This window comes from Phasianus colchicus, chromosome 8 (assembly GCF_987193195.1).
Source record: "Phasianus colchicus chromosome 8, bPhaCol1.hap1.1, whole genome shotgun sequence".
NCBI lineage: Eukaryota > Metazoa > Chordata > Aves > Galliformes > Phasianidae > Phasianus > Phasianus colchicus.
This window is the reverse complement of record NC_143443.1, coordinates 12,475,186-12,495,781: the sequence shown is the minus strand read 5'-3', so window position 1 is coordinate 12,495,781 and position 20,596 is coordinate 12,475,186. Positions and strand designations below refer to the sequence as shown.

At 38.3% G+C, this 20,596-nt stretch overlaps 1 long non-coding RNA gene across 5 annotated transcripts in view; it reads left to right on the top strand.

Annotated features, from left to right (window-relative positions):
• Window positions 1-20,596, top strand: part of LOC116235122 (uncharacterized) — a 58,815-nt gene that overhangs the window by 11,590 nt on the left and 26,629 nt on the right. For 3 of the 5 annotated variants that reach the window (XR_016468772.1, XR_016468770.1, XR_004168283.2), the window contains exons 4-6: window positions 15,394-15,443; window positions 17,072-17,138; window positions 20,291-20,497. The exons of 1 other annotated variant lie outside the window; for it this stretch is intronic. This is a non-coding gene — a long non-coding RNA (uncharacterized LOC116235122). The remainder of the gene's footprint in view (window positions 1-15,393; window positions 15,444-17,071; window positions 17,139-20,290; window positions 20,498-20,596) is intronic. One more of the 5 variants, XR_016468771.1, reaches the window with a different exon arrangement.

Genomic DNA, 20,596 nt, shown 5'->3' with positions numbered 1-20,596 from the left:
TACTTGAGGAATTCTCTCCTTCAGAAGTTTAATTTCAGTACTGTTCTATTTTCCAATCTTATATAAATATATCAATAGTATAATTCATAAATGGGCATATGATTATTCTGGTATTCATTTTTATCATCTGTGGAAGAGTGGATTTCATTTTTATGTTATTTCTACTGTAGAAAGAATTTATAAGTATGTCTCTGGCTACGTGCATATGCTCACAGCTAGTTATTTTCCTTATTTACATTTATGAGAGAACTCTTCACGATACCTTTTGAAAAGCACTCAAGTTCTATTGTTGCCTGTTTTGTTAACTTACTTATGTATTGAAATAATCGAAGGAGGGAGCAGATTTTCTTTAAAGAAACCATATTTCTTTGAACAGTTGGCACTTTCTATCTCAGTGTTGCATTGTGCTGCCCTTAGTAACTTCTCGATAGTTTCCCACTAAAATGTTTGTGATTATTATAAATGAATGATTTATTATAAACTGCAATTATTTACTATCATCAAGTATTGCATGCAATACATCTTGTAATTGACTGAAGCTATGTACTCTGACACAAACTTTCTCCAAGTACACATATCTGTCTGACCTTTATACAACACAAATAAGGATTGCATTAGAAAGGAGATTCAGAGATTTGGGGGGGAGGGGGGAGGAAGGAGAGGTAAAAGGTGGTCTGGACTATTTTTTAAAAATGGATTATTTGAAAACAAACAAGCAAATATAATTTGCCAGAGTGATGCTTCAAGGAGCAATTTACACATACAAAAATCAAAGTAATTGTTAAACTTTAATATTTGTTGTCAGAACAGATTTTTTAAATTATTAATTCTTTTCTCTACAAACTTGCGAAATAGTTTTGTCTGATTTGAAGCAGCATATTTAGGAATACCTGGATTTTAACTTCTGCTTCAGGTACCTTCTGTACCTGACTTAAGGATGAAGTGGGAATCACTCAACTTTTCCCACTATTACTGAGTTATTGTAATTAGTCATTGGCAGTTTCTTTGTCCTCAGGCTTAAAAAAATGGATATTGGGATGGTGCCTCCCACACACTTGCTTTGGCCAATGGTTACTTAAGGCCCAGTGGCTCTGTTTCTTGCTCTATGTGTGCAGTAAGTTAATATCCTGAAAGGATCTTGATGATCTGTCAGCAGTTCATGCAGCTATTCCTTCTGAGCTTTCACTCAACACAAAGCATTATCTAAGCATAGTGGCTTGTGGTGAGTTTTTTGTTAAATTTTATTTTCAGTAATTTATGATTAGGTCAGATTATGTGAAAGATGATGTACAAATTAGACCAAAAAATCACTTTCTAATTTTGACAGGAAAAGACTACTTTACCACTGACAATTTTGTTTCATATTATTTTCACTTGACTATATTGTCCAATATCTGACACATCATATTAGACCTTGAGATTTAGCTCATGTTAGCTCCACTTTGAGAATTTGTCCAAAGCTCCCTGTATTTATTCTTAATCTCTAGGGATGCACTAGGAAATTCATGATTCAGATGGCTCTGTTCCTGACCTACTATTATTGTTATCTGTGTATCTCGTTTTACCATTTTGAAAATTGTCTTTGGCTAAATCTCCTAGTCACATCCTTCAGTGCTAAAATAGCCTGAAATTTTAGTTACAGATTTTAGGCATTGCTATGCGATTGCATGGATTCTGAGATGAAGGAGGATTAGTATAGTTTAGCTTTGATTGTATAGGTCATTGAAGATTATGTATTGGTAGAGTAACAAACTATAAGTATTTATCCTTTGGTCAAGTCACAATGCAGCTTATGTAGACAACAACTCAGCAGTATTTTTTCCCATCAGTCAACCACTGACCTTAGTCTCCCTCTTATGGTTCCACTCTTCTCAAGTGTGGTAATGTAATTCTAACTATTTGGTACACTGCACCTATGCAGTCTTGTGACTTTATCAAATGGATGCATGAGCATTTTTGACTTGGAATTCTTGGCTACTCAGTTTTCTAAAAGTATCTATAGCTTAATCTGCAATGGCAAATAGACAATGAATATATGTACTTAAATAGTTAGACCAAAAAATACTGCGTTTATTTCTATAACTCCCTAAAGTGAACTGTTAAATAGTTGCTACTATAGTGTAATCCTCTTGTAATTACCTGTAGTGCTTGCTGAAGAAATGTAAATTTTGCAAAGTTTATAAGCAAAACCAAAACCAGGCTGAGTACAGATCAATAGTTGTGATGTAGAGACCTGAATTCTGGAGTCAGTGCTGTGTACTGATGCATCATTTCTCCCATACTGCTGCACAAAATATATCTGACTGCGTCTTGCAGGATGTTTTAGCTACTGTATGCCAGTAAAACTTGTTGTTTGGAATGTATCAGCAGCAGTTGTAATTTTGTTCATTTTTCAGCAATAGTCAGGATTTAGGAACATCATCTCCTTTAGACTTGGATAACAAATCCATAGGGAGAGGGCATTTTTACCTGTCTCAGAAGATTGTTATATCTAGATTTACTACTGTCTGCAAAGAAATGTGAGATCTTGCAGGAGCATCCTCTAGAAATCTGAATTTTAAGAAAACATTTTGGCTATTTTTCCACTTTTGAATCAGTGCCCAAACTCTCCCCCCTCTTTTGAAAGCCTGTTTCCATTGCTGCACCTGCCAATCTCTTTGTTTTCCCTCAAAATAATGTGATAAACTAAAAAATCTTAAACCTTTCAGTTTCTGAAGTATCTTCTTGGACATGAAATTTTGCAATGCCTGTTACTGTTTGGGCTAAGAAGGGGGGCATTGTTGCCTAGAGAGCTCCCATAAATACTGTGTTGAAGCATCTCATAAAGAAAAAATGCATACTGGGAAATAATCAACAGTGATTCATTGATTTCTCACTACACTCTGAACTGCCTGTTTTCAGCTTCTAAATGAATCAATATACAGTAAAGTCTCGATCATGAAGAATGGCTACTGGTATGCAGCAGCACATCTTGTGGTTAAGACAAAGGATGGAAGTTGAACTGAGCTGTGTTCCTATTGCTCATTAAGCCATAGACTCACTCCATGGTCTTAGGAAGGCCACCTTGCTGCTTTGGCTCCTCGATTCCTTTGTCCACCTTTTCTAGGTAAGACTGTCTGACTATGTTACCAGGGACTGTCTTTTGTCTTGTGACCTTTTGTCCTGCAAGGCCCAATTGAATAGTACACTGGACCCGTTATATCTGTGTAGGTCCCTCTTATTGTATCCATTGCTGCTGTCCTCTACAGGAGTTTCTAAGATCAGAATTGAATACATCACATAGTTTAGTGGTGATGGGATGTATGTGGTCGCCAATCTCCTTCTTACTATTTACCTTTTTTAGCTATTTAAGTCTTTTGCATTCCTCTTTTGAGGAAAAGGAAGTTTATCAAGTGTCTTTATAGTCTAAATTGTCCTCCTACATTGAGGCTAAATACAGCCTCAAACTAATTAGTTTAGATGTTTGGGTAGCTTAAGCCTAACCCTTCCATGAGAACATCCCATTTTCAATCAATTTCATATGCATAAAAGTCATATGCTGTTGTGCATCACTAGGTATGTTGGTGGCAGTCCAATTGGACAGGACTGGGGTGAAATGGATCAGCATTGTGGCGCTGCTTCAGGTTTGAGTTGTGGGTGAGCTCTGGCTACGCCATGTGGCTTTTGTAGTATCTGCTGTAAATAAACAACAAGCAGAGAAGATTTGTAGGTGGTATTAGACACCAGTTTTCCTGTAATTGGAATCCTGGAAATGTTTACAACAGTGATGCAAACACTTACATTGAAGAATAGCCAGCTTAGCTGGAGAGTCTTCTCATCTGCAGTACATGCAGCAGATATTTCCCAGCTGGATCATGATTAGGAAAAAATTGTGACATGAAAATAGGGTAGTATGTTCACTTTCAGTGTTATGTTGGTTGCAATGTAGAGGAGCAGAGGGGAAAACAAATTGTTTGCTGGAGTTATCAGGCAGATTAATTCCTTGGCTTGACAAATTTTGCTAAACTATTTTCGCTGTGTTTGAAAAGCTACAGTCTGTGGTGAATAAGTAAAAGATCCTTGCAAAGAAGTAAACAAACAAAAAGCCCACAGCTGATCAGTTCTTGGTCACATTTCAAACAATCAAAACCACAGAGTATAAGTTTGCATCAGACCTGGGTGGTGCCTGGGTTTGCCTGGTGATATCTCTGAAACAAACAGAAGAATCAAGGCCAACAACGATCAACAGGAAAACTACAGCTTTTAAAGAAACAAAGAATCCTGTGCACTGTGTGCAGAGAGCACCATTTGCCTTTTGGTAGGCAAATGCATTGAGGGATTACTTTCACCTGTATACCACTTCACTGCCACTCATTTTGCTATTAAGTTGCTTGGAGAAGAACTTTTAGGTGTGTGGATAGACTTCATGATGGAATCCTAGATATTTCCAAGCTCAGATACATAATTGTTTACCAAGGTTGGCAGTAGTATGTAGCTTTGTGCAGGCACACAAGACCTGGTGATCAAAACTTAGATGCTGTGGTTTCTTGTGAGCATTTTCCAGGGTGTTTTATTGATGTGCGCACTTTTCAATGTACTCAGTATTTTTCTTGGGAAGGAACAGGAAAAAAAAATCCCTGTTATGACTGTCAGTTGTCTACAAAAAGACATAACTAATTAGTTGATTACTCAGCCCTGGAATGTGATGCAGTTCCCTTGAGCTTGCAGTTCAGTATTGTGCTCAAGCGTTTCATTCTGTGCACTCACATTTCTTCCCTTCTGTTGCTGCAAAGGTGCAACTTGTTAAAAATACACTTGATGCTGCTAGATACCTCAGTGGGATTTTGTGTAGAAGCATGAGTCAAAACCTTCACCTCAAGTGCTGGGAGGCAGGTCTACCTCTCATAAAATTTAAAGCTGGCAGAGACTGTGAAAATGTTTATTCCAACCAAAACTAGTACATAAGGCACAGAATTTTATGACCTTTCTAATATCTTTGGCTAAGAAGTTCTTCTTGATCTAAGAAACACTCCAGCAGACGTAGGGTATCAACCTTTTCCTTTGTAGTTGTTTCCAGCAGTTAGTCACTCTTTTCATTCAAAGTGGCCTCCACCACTATTTACCCATTTGTTTAGTTACCATTTATTTTGCTTTTCCGCAAGTAGAAGGATGAATTGTTTTTGTTTTGTTTTGTTTTGCTGGGTTTTTTGTTTGTTTGATTGCTTTTAATTACACAGTAGTTGCTTTTTCTATGGAAAGAATAATAGAATCGATTTATATTCATGCAATTTTTAAACTGGTTTTCTCCCTCCAGAAATTCCATTTTGTCAGCTGAAAAAGCAGAATGATATTTTCAAACAATTAACAAGCTATAAAATGCTGGCTTGTGTTGCACTATTGAAATTTAGGCTCTTCTCACTGTCCTCCCCTGATTTTGTAGAAGAGATGTTTTAGTCAGAATAGCAAACTATGCTCTAAAGCTTCTTTTAGGAAGACGTTCTCAAGTTGCACTTAAACTTTTTCAATCATTTTTATTCTTCTTGGTATAATCTTTGATTCTGCAGAATATTTTATGTATATGAAAAAAGAAGAATAGCAAAGCCTGCCTGGAAACATTCCAACAGAGAACTGCTATAAGATGTCTGCCCTAAGGCTCTAGTACGAATTACTGCTGCACATCCTAGAAGCCCTAATGGCACGATGATTGTTATGGAAGGCCCTAGTGGGACACTCATCCAGATTTCCTAAACTGTCTGGCTGAACCAGGATTTTGGCCAGCCCTTCTAACTATTGGCTCTTAACAAATTACTTGAGGTAGTTTGTTGATTTGGTTATTTAACTGGTTGGGGCAGGAATACTGGAAAATGTAATGCAAGGGGAAAAATGACAGCACAGCTGTGCAAACAACACTAAGATGTTCCTCATGCCCCTTCCTCATTGATTAGTATCCCCTCCTCTACATACTTAGGGAATGCAGTAAGTTGTATTTAAGTGTATATATATTCTGTATGATATGCAGAAAATATATAGTTCTGATGTGGCTTATTATGAGCATAATTTATTAATGATAATTGAAGAGCACACTGAGGCTTGCTCTGTTACAGCCTTCAGGGCATCAGCAGTAGTTTGAGGATCCAAGAGGATTCTAAACTATGATCAGCATGACACATGCCAGTAGGTGTATCTTAAACAGAAGAACTGCCATAGGGCTATTTTTAGTGTGGCTATCAGATGTCTTAGGATGGAAAATTGCAGAGCTCTATTTCAAAAGATCCTATGAAGCCAGAGAGGATGATCTCAAAATATAAGCAGTATTAAGATTGTATCAAGCATGAATACATTGTCAGAAAGATGAAGGGCAATTCTTCACACGCAGGAGAGGGAAAGGGGAAGGGGAAGATGCTTTCCCCAAACTGTGGTAATTCGTACATTCGTTAGTTTTGTTTCAGGATTTGTTTGTTTCTTTTCCTTATGGTTCACAGGGCTCAGTCCTAATACCTTCCTATTTACACCTGCATCATGTAGTTCCCACCATGTTTAAAGCCTTTTCTGTACTGGCTGAGCTGATACATTAGTGTAGCATGGAGTTCAAAGACAGCAGAAGTATATTTTTGTAATCATTTATACAGTTAATGACAATCAGAAGATCCTTGGACAGGATTATCTTCACTAACTGTGCAGACAAATGGATGCCATTTTATTCTTATTGTCTTATATGCATATTTTGATCAGTAAAATGGGTTACTACTACTAACGTGTGGCTAAGGCAAAAAAAAAAAGTCAGTAGAAGGTGCATGAGACAACTGAGACACTTACATGAGAACTTACTATTGTATATGCAATATACAAATGCACAGACACGTTGTGTAACTACATTGCATTACATGCTACTGAAGAAGTGTGTGCTGAAGATTGTAATGGGAGAACTAACTATGCTTCAGAGCATGACATGTGGCTCCACGTTCTTAATTTTAGTAGTATCTAATCTCTCTGTGGCAGTAATGTCCCAGCTCGGTTTCCACAGTCAGGTGTAACTTCTTGTTAATGTGTGGCCTGACTACATGAGAGTAGGAAAAAAAACTAAAGAGGTTTATTTGAAATTCTTTCCCAAACTCATATAAAAGCACATGTGAGGATTTTTGCTTAGAATAAAGAAAAATGTCAGGCTATCTGGGGATAGAAATTAAGTAGTCCCTTGATTCACCACTACTGTGTAATTGGCTGTGTTTTCTAGAATATGTTGGTGTTGGTTTTCTGAGGTTTTTCTTCCAGTCTTGGATATGGAGAAAAAATATTGTTTTTTCTTATTTGAAGACACAGTCGTAATAACTGAGAGGCTGCTTGACTGTAGTTCTGCGTAGAAGTTTAATGGCTCAGCTGCAGTTCATACAGTTTGCAGGCAGGTTAGGCAGTGCGTAAGGTCACAGGCAGGTTAGGCTGTGGAGCATCTGAACTCTAGTTCATTATATGTGTTATATTAGTCATAGTTAAGAGAGGTGACAGGAACGTAACTTTTTTTTTCCTAGCTGAGTTCTCTCTGAAAATTGTACGTTTTGAAAGACGGTAACGTGACCTCCATTTCCTGTCCAAAATCTTTTACTGTGCTTCCTTGCTGATATCTCTGGCTCTTTCCTGTTTCTCAGTGTGCTGTGCACAGCAACTGTATTTGTAAGTTTGCTGTTCCCTACCCTGAAGACTTTCTTGATTAAATGTTAGCACTTTTTTGTTGCCTGATTTTCTTCCCTCTGCTTTGGCAGCTTTCCTCAGCTCTTGGCAGTTTCAGTTCTTTGTCTAGGCTGTGCAGTAAGAGATATTCTCATTCTGGGTACATTTCTCAGAAAGGACAACTTTTGTTGCCTCTCACAGAAGCCTCATAGAAATGTGCACAATGTTTCCTTTTCAACCAGCAGCCTACGTAAATCTGTAGGATCCGAAGGAGTCTTCCTGCTATCGAACTGTAGCAGAGGTGAAATATCTCTTTCAGCTCAACCCTCCATTACATACCATATTCAGCAATTAATTACTGATTTATTGCTTTACACTGAGGACTGTTGAGATGGTATTTGTTTTGTTGTTTTGTTTTTATCCAGACATGCTGTACTGTGCTGCAGTCTTTAAATGCAGGTATTAAATGACCTGATTAATGGAATTATGACAAATATAAAGTGCCTTTTGTACCTAACTAGTGGTAGGATCAGTACTGGCATCAATATAAATGATGATTTATTAAGGATAGGATTAGTAAGAGCTCATTTCACTTTAGGAGTGAGGTTAGAATATTGCTCAAAATCTCACCCAGATCTCCTGTAACTTTTCTTCAGCTTGTCTTTGTGTTGTTGCACACCATTGGCCATTCAGTAATGGTGAATATTAAATGCTCGGAATTAGGTTCTGAATTAGAGGTGATTTTTTCAAAAAAATAAATATTACAAGTGCTTACTATTGCCCTGCAGCTTTTAAGCTGCCTTAAAGACAGAAATGCATTGCATCTATAATAGCAGCTGCTGTTTTCTCTTGTTCTAAGCATGCATTCTCTACCGATATATTCCTCTCACTGAGTGTATCCAGTTTCCAAGTGAGTGGCTGAAGGGTTATCTCAAAGGGAGATCTGTCCTGCTTTCCTGGGCCTTTCCTGACTAGAAATCCAAGTGGATTTTGAATACAAACATCAGGAATTCTTTTGCAGAATATCCTGAAGCAAGTTTTCAGCATCCTGAAGCGAGTTTCCTCTGTTGTGGTTGAACTTTAGTTTGAATTTTGTGATTTGGCCATGTTAATCTATTAGACACTAGCATCTAATATGAATATTAGGCGGCTCTAAAAAATAAATAGGGTCTTCTTCCTTACAGACAAGATCAGAAAAGGTGAGTCATTCTGATAAATAACTTCTATCCAGCAACCTGATTGCACTGCCAATATATTTTTTTCCTTTCCTTCCTCCTCATTTGACTCTCATTTGATACAGATGATAAGTAAATGGCTCTTAAACTTTCATTACAAGGACTGTAGAGCTTCAATTCATAAACTTCAAACAAATTTTATAAGCCCAGGATATAATAAATTTGGATTAGAAGGATTAGAACTCAGGATTAGAAGTGATAGATTCCAAATGCAAGGTATAATCATGAATGGGGAAATAGTTTGTTGTTGTTGTTTGTTTGTTTGTTTGTTTTCCTTTTTCTATTTTAAAATTGGGGAGGGATAAATCTGTTTTGGCAAACAGTGGCTAAAGTGCAGAATTCAAGACAAATGAGTGCCAATACTTGAGGTGCACAAACAGTGATGAGTGAATAGGGGCAAACAAACAATGATACAAGGTTGCAAAGGAAAGTTGAGCTGTTATGCTCTGCTGATGATGAACTGCACTGGGCTGCAAATTTGGAGGTGGTAGAACTGCTTCTTCAGATGCATGATTAACTTGGCCAGAGCACAGGAAAATGTACAGTTGGGATCAGTCTTGTTTTGGCCTGGAACGTAACTAGCTGAATCCATGATTATTTTTTTCCCCTGTTTCTAGCATCTATGATGTCACTCTTGTGAGAACATTTTATGATAGAAAAAGTAGATAAAATTCTTCCTCTGATATTTCTGTAAGGTTCTGCAGGGATGGAAACTCACTGTACTGAGCTGTCAGAGTTCTGGAGAGTAAAACCTCCTTCTGCTATGCATCATAGGCAAGGGCAGGCCATGTGTGGGCTGAGATGGTAATTAGGTTTTATAGCATGTCTATCTGTGGGTCTTTTTACAATCTATTGCCAGAATATACTATTTTAAGAGGTGAGCATGTGCCTGTTGAGGATTGATGTGAGATCACCAGCCAGGGTCTCGCACGCCACCAAACAGCTGTCAGGAGAGAACACTGGGCTCCAGTCCCACACTGAATTCCATGCAGGCAGCCCCTGCACCCCTGTTCATGGATCCGCCCCTGCAGAGCTCGGCAAGGGATTCAAGCAGGCATCAGGTTGTTCCCAGCAGCTGTTTTTCATTGTGTGTGAAGGGAGAGGGCCTGTCTCTGAAGCAGGATATGAGCTGGTGACCTAATGGTGAAATGTATTTTTTCCAGCATCTTTGGAAATGCCAGAAAGAGACGATGGTGTTTCTGTATATTTGCTTAAATTCGCACTTTGAGTTAAACTGCTGAATGTCAAGCTTGGAGAGTACTATCCTGAAGAACAATGCACTGCTTGCTGCTCTGCTTTGCCTACGTCTTTTTCTCCCCATCATAGGAGCTGGGTACTTCCAGCACAAAGTATTCTCTAGGGTCAGAGTAACACAGAATAGCCAAAAGAGGACAGAGCAGCCTTCACAGCTGGGGTTCCTTGCCTGCTGCGACCTGCTGGGCTGCAGCTCCTGTGAAAGACGGCTGCCTTCATCCCCTCCTGCTGTTCTGCCACACGTACTGCAAAGAATTCCTCCTGAGAGGCTCCTGAGCAAAGGGGTTCTGTAAGTCAGTCAAAAGCCCTGTTTGGTGACTCAGTTTCACGTGCAGAGAGCAGATGTATTTCAAGATTGTGTCCTTCGCTAGAACAGATTCTTTGTCACCTTTAGAGTGCTCTGAAGTTACTGCCTGATCAGAGGGCAACAGAAATGTGTGTGAAGGACTGAGAATTCCAGTTTGAGTGGTGATTTCAGGAAGTGTTTGGAGGAAGTGAGACCATGCCAAGTCTTCAGTGTCAAGTGTAATTTCAGTGTCTCTTACGTGATAAAAGCCAGGTTGAAAATCAAGCCTACTCTCTACTGATTTCATAGATTGTCACCCAGCCCATCAGATGAGTGTCTAAATTGCATCTCCTCTTGAGCAGATAATGAAAGTGTGGAACTATGCATCTCCTAAGCTTTGTCCTTTACGCTTGTCTTTGTAGTTTCCATGCTTTTAGTATTATCCTCTCGTTAAGAAGATCCTCTCAAAACGAAGTGTGTTAAGAGAAGACTTTGGAAGATGTTAATTCTTGTGAAAATACTACTTCATCTGCAATATAGCAGAGAATCAGATTTATGGTAAATTGCTGGATGTGCTCAACTCTAAATAACTCAGAACTTGAAAAAAAATTTCTCTGTAGGATTTTCTTGAATAAATGAAAACATGTTGCTAACTAGGGAAATTAAGTAATTTCCTCCTTACCATGATACTACTTTATTAATTGCTCTGTATAAAATCTGGCTAGACATGAAGCTAAATAGGCTATCAGAATCAAATGAGACAATGGAAAATCAAATATTTTCCTGTGAGCTAAATTCATTTTTGTTTCGACTTGGCTTTGTTTTCCCCTAAATAAACAGGGTGCGAACTCCAGCCAATTTTCCTTTCGATTTTAACTGCTCCTCTGGAATCTTTTCCTAGGAGCTAACCAGTCAAAGGATACCACCTGCTATAAAATACGGTTTGTATGCTCTTGTTCAGTGAGTACGTAGGGTTTTTCATCTCCAGCCTTGTGATAACTAACAATGCTTGCGTTATTTGTGAGAATGATTATTTTAAGACAGGTATCAGTGACAGGAGTGCTATGTAGCAGTGGTATTGTTGTCCCCTGAATTGGGGATGCTGGATCCCGCACAGAGCTGACCAACAGCAGGACGAGTTACCTGCTGAAGGAATATATGCTACAAAAACATAAGGGATGGATGATTTTTCTGAGTGATCAGGGCTTTGTGTGGGCAGAGGAGCAGCCTGCCAGTTTGAGCGCAGGTGGAGCAGTGGAAAAGGAATAGTGGATGCCAGGTTTTAACAGTTGGCTCGGAAACTACTGCCTGAGTACCTCTGGGCATGTTAGAAACTGTGTGTCTCTGCTGAGTCTCTGGTGACTTGTTGCTACAAACTCATCAAGTATTAGTGGAACTACTTTGACACTGAGAAAATCACCACAGCTGAGGAGTGGCAAAAGACAAAACAGTGGTAGCAGTCACTGTGTGCCGAGGAGAGTGTGAAGCTACTGAGACATCAGGGTGTCTGAGGGGGTTTCTGGGCCCTGCCATGCTGTGGGCATGGAGGTACCAGTCAGCAGGTGAATGGAAGAAGAGGCATTTGTGGAAGTTCTCCCTCCTAGGTCAGATCAACCATGGCCTCATAGAATGTGCAGCATCAAGCTGAACTCTGTGAAGAAATAGCATTGAGTTGTAGTCACAGGTGACATCTACAGAATTGAAAATCCAGTCTAACTCCTGAGGTGTCACTCTTTGAGTTCAGGACTTGATAGGAAGATGACAAAAGCTTCAATCAAAACTGCTTCCATTGAGTTTTATTCTGTTAAACTGTTGCTAAAGTATAGTAGAAAGCAGCTCAGAAGGTTTATGCATACAGCTTGTGTCTTTGAAAAAGCTTACTGTGTTGTCATGTGCAAAACAGGAAATGTGTAATGGTTCAAACCCGGGAGAAGCTGATCCAGGGCAAACTCTCCTGACCTCATGAAAAACACATCCATCTGAACCTCACAGTGAAATGCAAACATACAGGCTAACCACAGAAGTTAAGAAATATTCTTTCCTGCATTGTATTGCTTTAATATGGAAAATTTTAACATGAGTAGCAGAGCAACAAGTAATGCTGCCTGCAAGCTGATGCCACCATGATGACGCCTCAAGCTGATGCCTCATGGTGATGGTAGTGTTCTTCTCAGAAGCAATATCCTACCCTAAGTTGTTTTCATTTTGGAGGTAAAGTTATACTACTAGATAGTATTACTAGTCACAAAGAGTAAGAAAAATGTAAGGGGGATGGAGAGAGAGAGATGATGCAAGTTATCCTGGGAGATCCTTGGTTATAACTGAGTAAATATTTGATCCAGAACAGAAACCTTTTTCCAGAAATGACATGTTCTGGACAATGCCAGATCTCCTCTGAAGGCAACCTACGTAAACTTGCATGTGTCAGAATGAATAGCAGGCATTGTTAAAGACAAGAAAGACTTCAAACTTATCCTGCACAGGTGTGATAGTAGAGTCCAGATGCTGGTCCTAGTGGTATCTGAGGTCACATGCCTTATGAAAAAAGGCCCAGCTTATTTTTCTCATTAAATTAAAATGAAGAGTTTAATATACCACTTGAAACTCAGACAGCTATATTCTATTTTTCACATAACCTACCTGTTATAATTATTTCTTCTGAGAAGATGGGGAAATACATTCAGAGTCAGAAACCACTTAAACTCTGGGAGTTCATAAACTACAAAGCATACTGTGCAGAGATGTGCTAAATACTGTCAGACCAGTACTAATCTCTGTTTAAAGTTCTGGTTGTTGCAGTAGTATGCGTTTTCACCTACTGATAGAAACAATATTACTTTAGGAGCCTTTCCGTTAAATACAATGCTGAAGTTATTCAGTGCAACATAAACATTTAGCTCTGCAGTTTAGTCTGTAAACGTTTAAAAGGTTGGAATGTTTATCCAAAATGGCCAGACTTCCAAAACTTGCAAAACTGTTTGCAGTGCTAACAAGGAGTAGAAAATGATGAGGCTTACACATTTGAAAGACAAGAAGACAGAATCTTATTTTTAGCCCCCATAAACTGTTATCTTCAGGTTTTATTTCACTTTTGAGCTTCCTTGAAAATAGTTTGCCTGCTTTGAGTTGATTTCAGAAAGAATTGGTGGGAATTGGATTGCTCCTGGAATCTTGATGTAAACCCAGGTCCCAGTGAGATGACGAGAAGGGACTGATTCAGTTAATAATGCTTTTTCCATAATGCTTTCTATAAATGCACACTGATATGTCAACCTGGGGAAAAAAAAAAAAAAAAAGCAGCAGAGTTTGAAGGGTTGCTTCATGAGCAATTAAGCTTAACTGCCATGAAAATGGCATTTTCCTAACACACAGATGTGGCTGTAACATCTTATTTTGTTCTTCTATATTACGATACTGCAAGTAAGTCACTACCCCTAGATGCAAAAAAACCATGATTGTTTCTCAGTTCTTGGTTTCGTTACTTAATATTTCCACAGGACTTTGCTAGCCCTGGTGTATATTATAGTTGTAAAGGGTTTATTTGGTGTAGTAATTAGAACTGTTACTTCTGCCAGTTTTTGTCTTCCTTTGATGCGCTAAGATGCTGAGTTCCACCTGATCTGTAACATGATTTTTGTTATTGTCTGCTCTGCTGTTGAAATCCTCTGCTAAGTCAGGAGGGAGCTGACAACTTCACATGGGGGTTCAGCAGCAGGGATGGTAATGGTCCAAGCAATGGTTCCAAAACACTAAATTTAATGTTTTCATAAGTCGAAAGACAGTTTGGTTCATGTTGTGGTGAAAGGGCAGTTGAAGGCAGAAGGATCTTGTCTCATGCAAGCTCGTTCTGTCATGACTAAAGTTACACAAGATTTTAATAAAATGACCACATAGAAGGAAGCCAATTTATTTCAAGCCTTAGAAGGGGCTAACTGCAGAACTGCTGTGTGACAAGCTACAGCATCAGGGAAGAAGTCACACCAGTTCTGCAGTTAAAGGTGAATCCCTCAATAGAGGTGAACTATACAGTTCCCCTATAGTATCTGACACAATTATTCTGAATGTATGTGAAAGTAATTATGCTCACAGGTTTTTTTCGCAGTGGTGCTATAATGGCACAAGCAGCCATTTTAATCCTCCAGCACAATTATACATGGCTGATATTATTCCATCTTTTCATCTGCTAAATACTCTGCGGTGACCTTATTTTGCCAGCTTTTTTCCTTCTTGCTATTAGTGCAGCATTAGTCGTGCAGGGGGCACGGTCACTACTGGAAGCCTCTGAATATTCACTGACACTGACTGGTAGACAGTAGAAGGACTCCCTCTATTGGCAGATTGATGTGTAGCTGTAAAGTAAGAATTAAGCAACTGGATACTTGAGTTTTGTGAAATCTCAGAAATTTGATTGACGCAGAGAATTAAATAAAACAGTCACAATCAGCAATTGAACTGTAAATTCTGACACTACCTATAAAGCTGGTCTGTGTACATCTGAGTGTCACGTACAATCTTTTCTCTCCAACCTTTTTCTTCATTCCCTGATGTAGGTTTATAATAAGTTGAAGAATGATGGAATGCCAGTTGCTCATATTTTTGGGGTGCTAAATACTTAGAGAGGTGATGCAGTACAACTATTTAAAGGAAAAACAAAACGGTTTTCCCTTTTACCAGAAGAGGGCTCTGAGTCGCCGTCTCGTGTCTTTCAATAGGCTGTGGGTCAGAATCTTAACTGTTGGCACTGCTCTCTCGTTTCTTTGCTCTCTGAGCCCTGTTATCGTTTGAGACAATAGCTCGATTCTTTTATTATTGCTGTTGTTCTGTGCCCAAAACTGAGCACGGTATTCGAGGTGAGGCCTCACCAGTGCCGAGTACAGGACATAAGGTTGGATTAGGCAACATTGTCACAATGCAGCTATAACATACCTGCTTTGTAGGAGGAAATATACCAATATATACTTCCTTTTTTCACAGATAAAACCATGGTCTCTTACCATACCCGTGACAGTGGTCAATGTGTACTGGTGAGTACTAAGTGAAGATGGCATGTGCGTAAGAATAAAAGCAATTTTTACTTATTTGATGAATTTGAGATGACAAGGAATTTCTGATCATATAGTGAGATAGAAGGTGTACTGTTTCATAGGAGTTAAATGGATTTTGAAAGGAGTAAGTCCTTCATTGTATTGTTTACCATTTGAACTACAATTCCTGCGTATTTTCTACAATTTAGACACTGGATTCCACCTGAATCAAGTCAATCTCTATAATCACTATAGCTTGGAGTCACAGCTAATCTGGCAGCCTCTTTTAACAGCTGTTAAAAGAGTGGTGACATAAAAGCTCAGTGGTGGTATACGCAAATGTTGTTTATGAAATAGTGTGTAGTAACAGTAAAATGAGTAAAATGGTGAGTGGAATTTTTACAAGCAAGAGAAGACAATCAGCTAAGAAGTATTTAAGTATTAAACTGAAGCTTTGAAAAGACTGCTGTAAGGAAAGTAAAAGACTCCTATATGAGTACAAACGTGAGCGCAAGGGCAGTTATTCCTCACTGCTTTAGAACCATTTGCCATACCACTGCATATACATGAAGGCTTTCTCTCAGATAATTTACAGTCAGTCAAGCTGATGTTTTTACCCTGAATTGTAGGAGCTAGACTTGCTCTTGACAAATTAAGTTATGAAAATAAGATAAATACATTGGGCCTGTCATTTAGGGTAACCAGATTCATGGTAATAGCTAGAGGCATACTCAGTTGATGATGGTTTGGCTGGAGACTTATGCCTCTCTTCACTGATCTGTAATGAGACCACAGATGTGGGAGGAGTAGCCATGGCATTAGTGTATCTGTTGCTCTGAGGTAGAGACATAGTTTGGGATGGATTAATCCATCTCAGAAAGAGTTGATCAAAACTCTTATTATGTGTGTGCTTTAATGTGTTGCTATCCTATTTATGCTATGCTATTTTACCAAGTTCAAAAATATATGTGAGAGTATGTCTCTGTAATACTATAAGGGAACTACGGTACTGTTTCTATTGAGGTTTGCATGTTGTACTGAGTATTGCAAATTTCTGATAATTCACATTTGGCTTCAACTGAGATTTTTTCTGGAGGTGACCTGGAGACAGCTCCCGTCTGTGTGAGGAATGTGGTCATTTCAGTGTTCAAACTACTGGCAGGACATGCAAAAATACAATTGGAAAACCTGCAGTACTCGTGGATATGGTTTATTTTAATTTGGAAATGTGATTTCCATTACTATTCCATTATTATACCACCCCATTTATGATTTTGTGGTAACAAGTACAGGACAAAATTGATATTATCACTCTCAAAGTCACTCATTGTGCTCCATGTTGTTTTGTAGAACCTGTTAGGTATTCCTACTTAGGACTTTTTGTGAGAGTTTATTTCTGGAAAAAATATGAATGTGTAAAAATGATGAATTGGTGGTAGCTAGATGCTATGGTGATAGACTTTATAAAGTTTCATATAATTATAACGATGAGCTCTTGTGTATGAGATAATATTATTTCCCTCTAAATGGTGTGAAACATTAACTATTTGCCTTGAATGAACTGACTGCTAGTTTCCAAGTACTCACTCCTCAGTAGGACCTTACCTGACAACTTTTCTCTTGCATAGCTTAATCACAAGTCTATGCCATTTTCTCCAGCCAGGAAATGCCTACACAGGTGGATGAATCTATACTGTGAGTATTTATATAAAAAATAAAAAACAAAATGACTTATTTTCTGTCTAAGTGAGATGGGATGATATGATTACTATCTCTTTCCAGCCCCTGAGCTACCTAGCATTGTTTATCATTGTGCTATGTACGCTAATTATGATTTCTGAGGGGGAAGAGTGAAAAACAGTGGGATTTAATATCTTTGTTTTAGACCAACTGACTGTGGTCATGAAGCACAGTCAAGAGTTGTAGCTGTCACAATATCAGCAATCACTCTGTGCGTTTATCAAAGTCCTGAATTTTCTGGTGGCTGATTCTAGCACTTTCTGTATTTTACCCGATTTATGTCAATATTACTCATTCTTTTGCACTGAGGCTTCCTAACCCTGACTTTTGTTGTGGAACTGTGTATTCCAGGGGTACAAAATATTAACTATAACAGCTTAAAAAAATTAGACATATAAACACCACTTGTGATTGCTTATTGTAAAGAGATGTTATGGCTTTTCAAAAAAAAAAGTGTATAAAGACAGCCAGAAATCTATTGTTAACTGTGGACAGCACATGATAGCCATTTTAAGAACGAAATTTGGGATAGTATTTGCTGGCACTGGAGGAATGGCAGTCATATTTACAGCAGACAACTAATGTGTGACTCTGGAATCCTCTCTGGGTTTATGTGACAAAATGCTATGAGGCTGATTGCATTGCTTTTCATCCATAAAATGTAGCTTCTCTTTGATTCTGGGAAAATTTCTAACTCCCTGTTTGATTATAAGGTCCTACACAAATCCTCAAGAGTGGTGAGCAGAGGTCCCTCTATGTTAGGTCTGTCATAATTTTCTTAGAACTGTTCTATTATGGATAATTCTCTCGAAGTCAGCTGTAAAGATCAGCAGGTTCCTTCCTGATATCCTTCACATTTTGATAAGGAACTGAGCTGTTTGAACAAAAGAAACTTTATAATGTTCAGCAGTGGGAGTCTTGCAGCTGACCAACTTTATCTTCATCAGCACTTGTCATTTTAACACTCTAATGTTTCAGGATGAATATAATCTTCAAGCAGGAGAAGATTTAAAACATACAAGAAAATTAAGGCCTCAATAAATTTATTATGTAGACTGTAACTCTCCTTGCTCTGTGTTGCTCTTCTACACTGCATTACTATCAAAGAGGGATTTAGTCAACCTTGTATCTGTATAAAATACATTTTGCTTCACTGAAAGGAAAGAACAAGTAATGAATCCTCATGAGAACCAATCCTCAACATCCTGAGGGATAGGATGCATAAAACCTTCGTGCTGATCACAGCAGTCTTTTCCAGACAAAACTTAATTTGTTTAGAAATGGTGAAGTGATATATGCTCTGGATTCTTATTCTTTTGATCAGTTCATTTGATAGTGAAAAATGTTTCAAGGTCTAATCATTTCAGTGGAGCTTAGAGGAGCAGTGTGGTCAGGGATTTCTGGAACAGTGATGGCCTTGTGCAGGACCACCCAAAAATCAGACCCTGTGTCTGAGATGGTTGTCCAGATTCTTGAACTCTGGCATGTGTGACCACTTCTCTAGGAAACTTGTCCCAGCACGAAGAATATTTTTCTGATATCAAACCTGACCCTCCTGTGACTCAGCTCCACTCTGTTCCCCCAAGCCCTGTCATTGTCACCAGAGGACTGAAATCAGCACTGCCATGATGCTCCCCTCATAAGGACCTGTATTTCTTTCCCTTCAAGGTCTCACTCCTCTCATTCCCATTCACTAAGTAGCCTCCTTTGTTTACAGTCCGACAGATGTTTGGGACTCAGATCAGTTTCCAATAGAATGTGTTATAACTATTTTTTTTTTTTACTTCATTATTGTTTCTCCTTGAAAATCAGAAAAGCTTGGAAGACCTTTTGGGAATAATTTCCTCTTTATTTAAAAAAAAAGAAAAAGCCCTTCCTTCCTAAACAGTTAATGCATTTCTATGAAATAAAAATATACTATGTTTTTTTATGTACTTTTTCAGTGTTTTTTTCCATAGGTCATTCCAAAAGTAATGCCTCCTATTTACTTCCATGGAAACTACAATAGATACTAAAAGCACATAACATTATTGAATAGAGCAAATTCAACAAAACACTATTTTTCATCATAGTCACCGCCATTAGCTACTTTGTATGGATGATGGAGAGACTCTTCATTTCATGATGTGACAGCTATGCGTGGCCATCTGGAATGTGGCTTGTCTTTCACATTACTGTCACCATTGCTGAAACACTGCCTCACTGTGCTCCCATCCACTCTTTTTATCCAGAACTGTTCAGCAAGTGCCAAAGTCAATAGGTGCAATTTTTTTCTGCATGGAGGAATTCAGTGGCACATCTTTGCTTCATATGCTCTTTCATATCAGAAGCCACTGTATCAGGCCAACTGTCACACAGCAACAACATGCAGTGGAATATTGGCAAGAAGGTTCAATCTCTACTGCCATACCAACAACTTCCACCTGTGACTTTGTGGGCCAATATAATAAAACTGGAAGCATTACTTTTGGAGCAGCCTTCCTACTATAAAGGCAGTATTTATTGTCTCACATAATCTGACACTAAGAAGATCCTCTTAGGCAAAAAACTAAAACTGTTCTAAATGAGTTCAGTGAGATCAAAACCTCAAGGAGTTTAAAGGGCAAAAGGTTTTACTTGAGAGGCTACTGAATTTAGCAAAGGAATATTACTGTTATGGTCAAATAAAATCCAATGACCACAGGGAAATTTGTCCTCACATTTTTTTACTGAATTTTGTTCTAAAAATTGGATGCTTAAGCATCCGCCATGCCTCCAATTGTTTTTGTCTGTGCTCACTAGTACAAAAAATATTACTGTTAGAAAGATTTAACACTGTTTGACATCTATTTATTACCCAAGAACTGTGAAGGACTGTTAGAAATTAAGAGGGGTTTGTAAATCATGATGCGTTATTTAATGTCCTGAAAAATAGTTGCAGTAGATGATTACTGTGAGATGTTGTTACGATGGCTAAACATAACTAGAATAAGAAATGTGTTTTAAAATGCAGCAAAAAGCAATATATGCACAGTGGTTAAAAATACCATATTTCTTTAAGCAATTTATCTTAATTGTAATGAACTAGAAAGCAAATTTTGAAATATTTATTCATTATTAAATTTCAGGATGCATGAAGACCTAAAGGACCTAAATATTATCTGACAGACTACTGTAAGCCATAGAATCATAGAATCACTAAGGGTTGGAAAAGACCCACAGGTTCATCCAGTCCAACCATTCACCCATCACCAATGGTCAAAAAAAAAAAAAAAAGGCTGATTTTCTCAATGCCAAGATCTCTTGCTATAGCCCAGTTTTCTGCAGATGAGTATGTAAGTAGATGCACTGTTTCCCATATTATTCATACTGGTGAGGTTAAGATGCACTATTCTCAGGTCAGGGTAGTGTTTGTCTTCTGAAGAGAACTATTC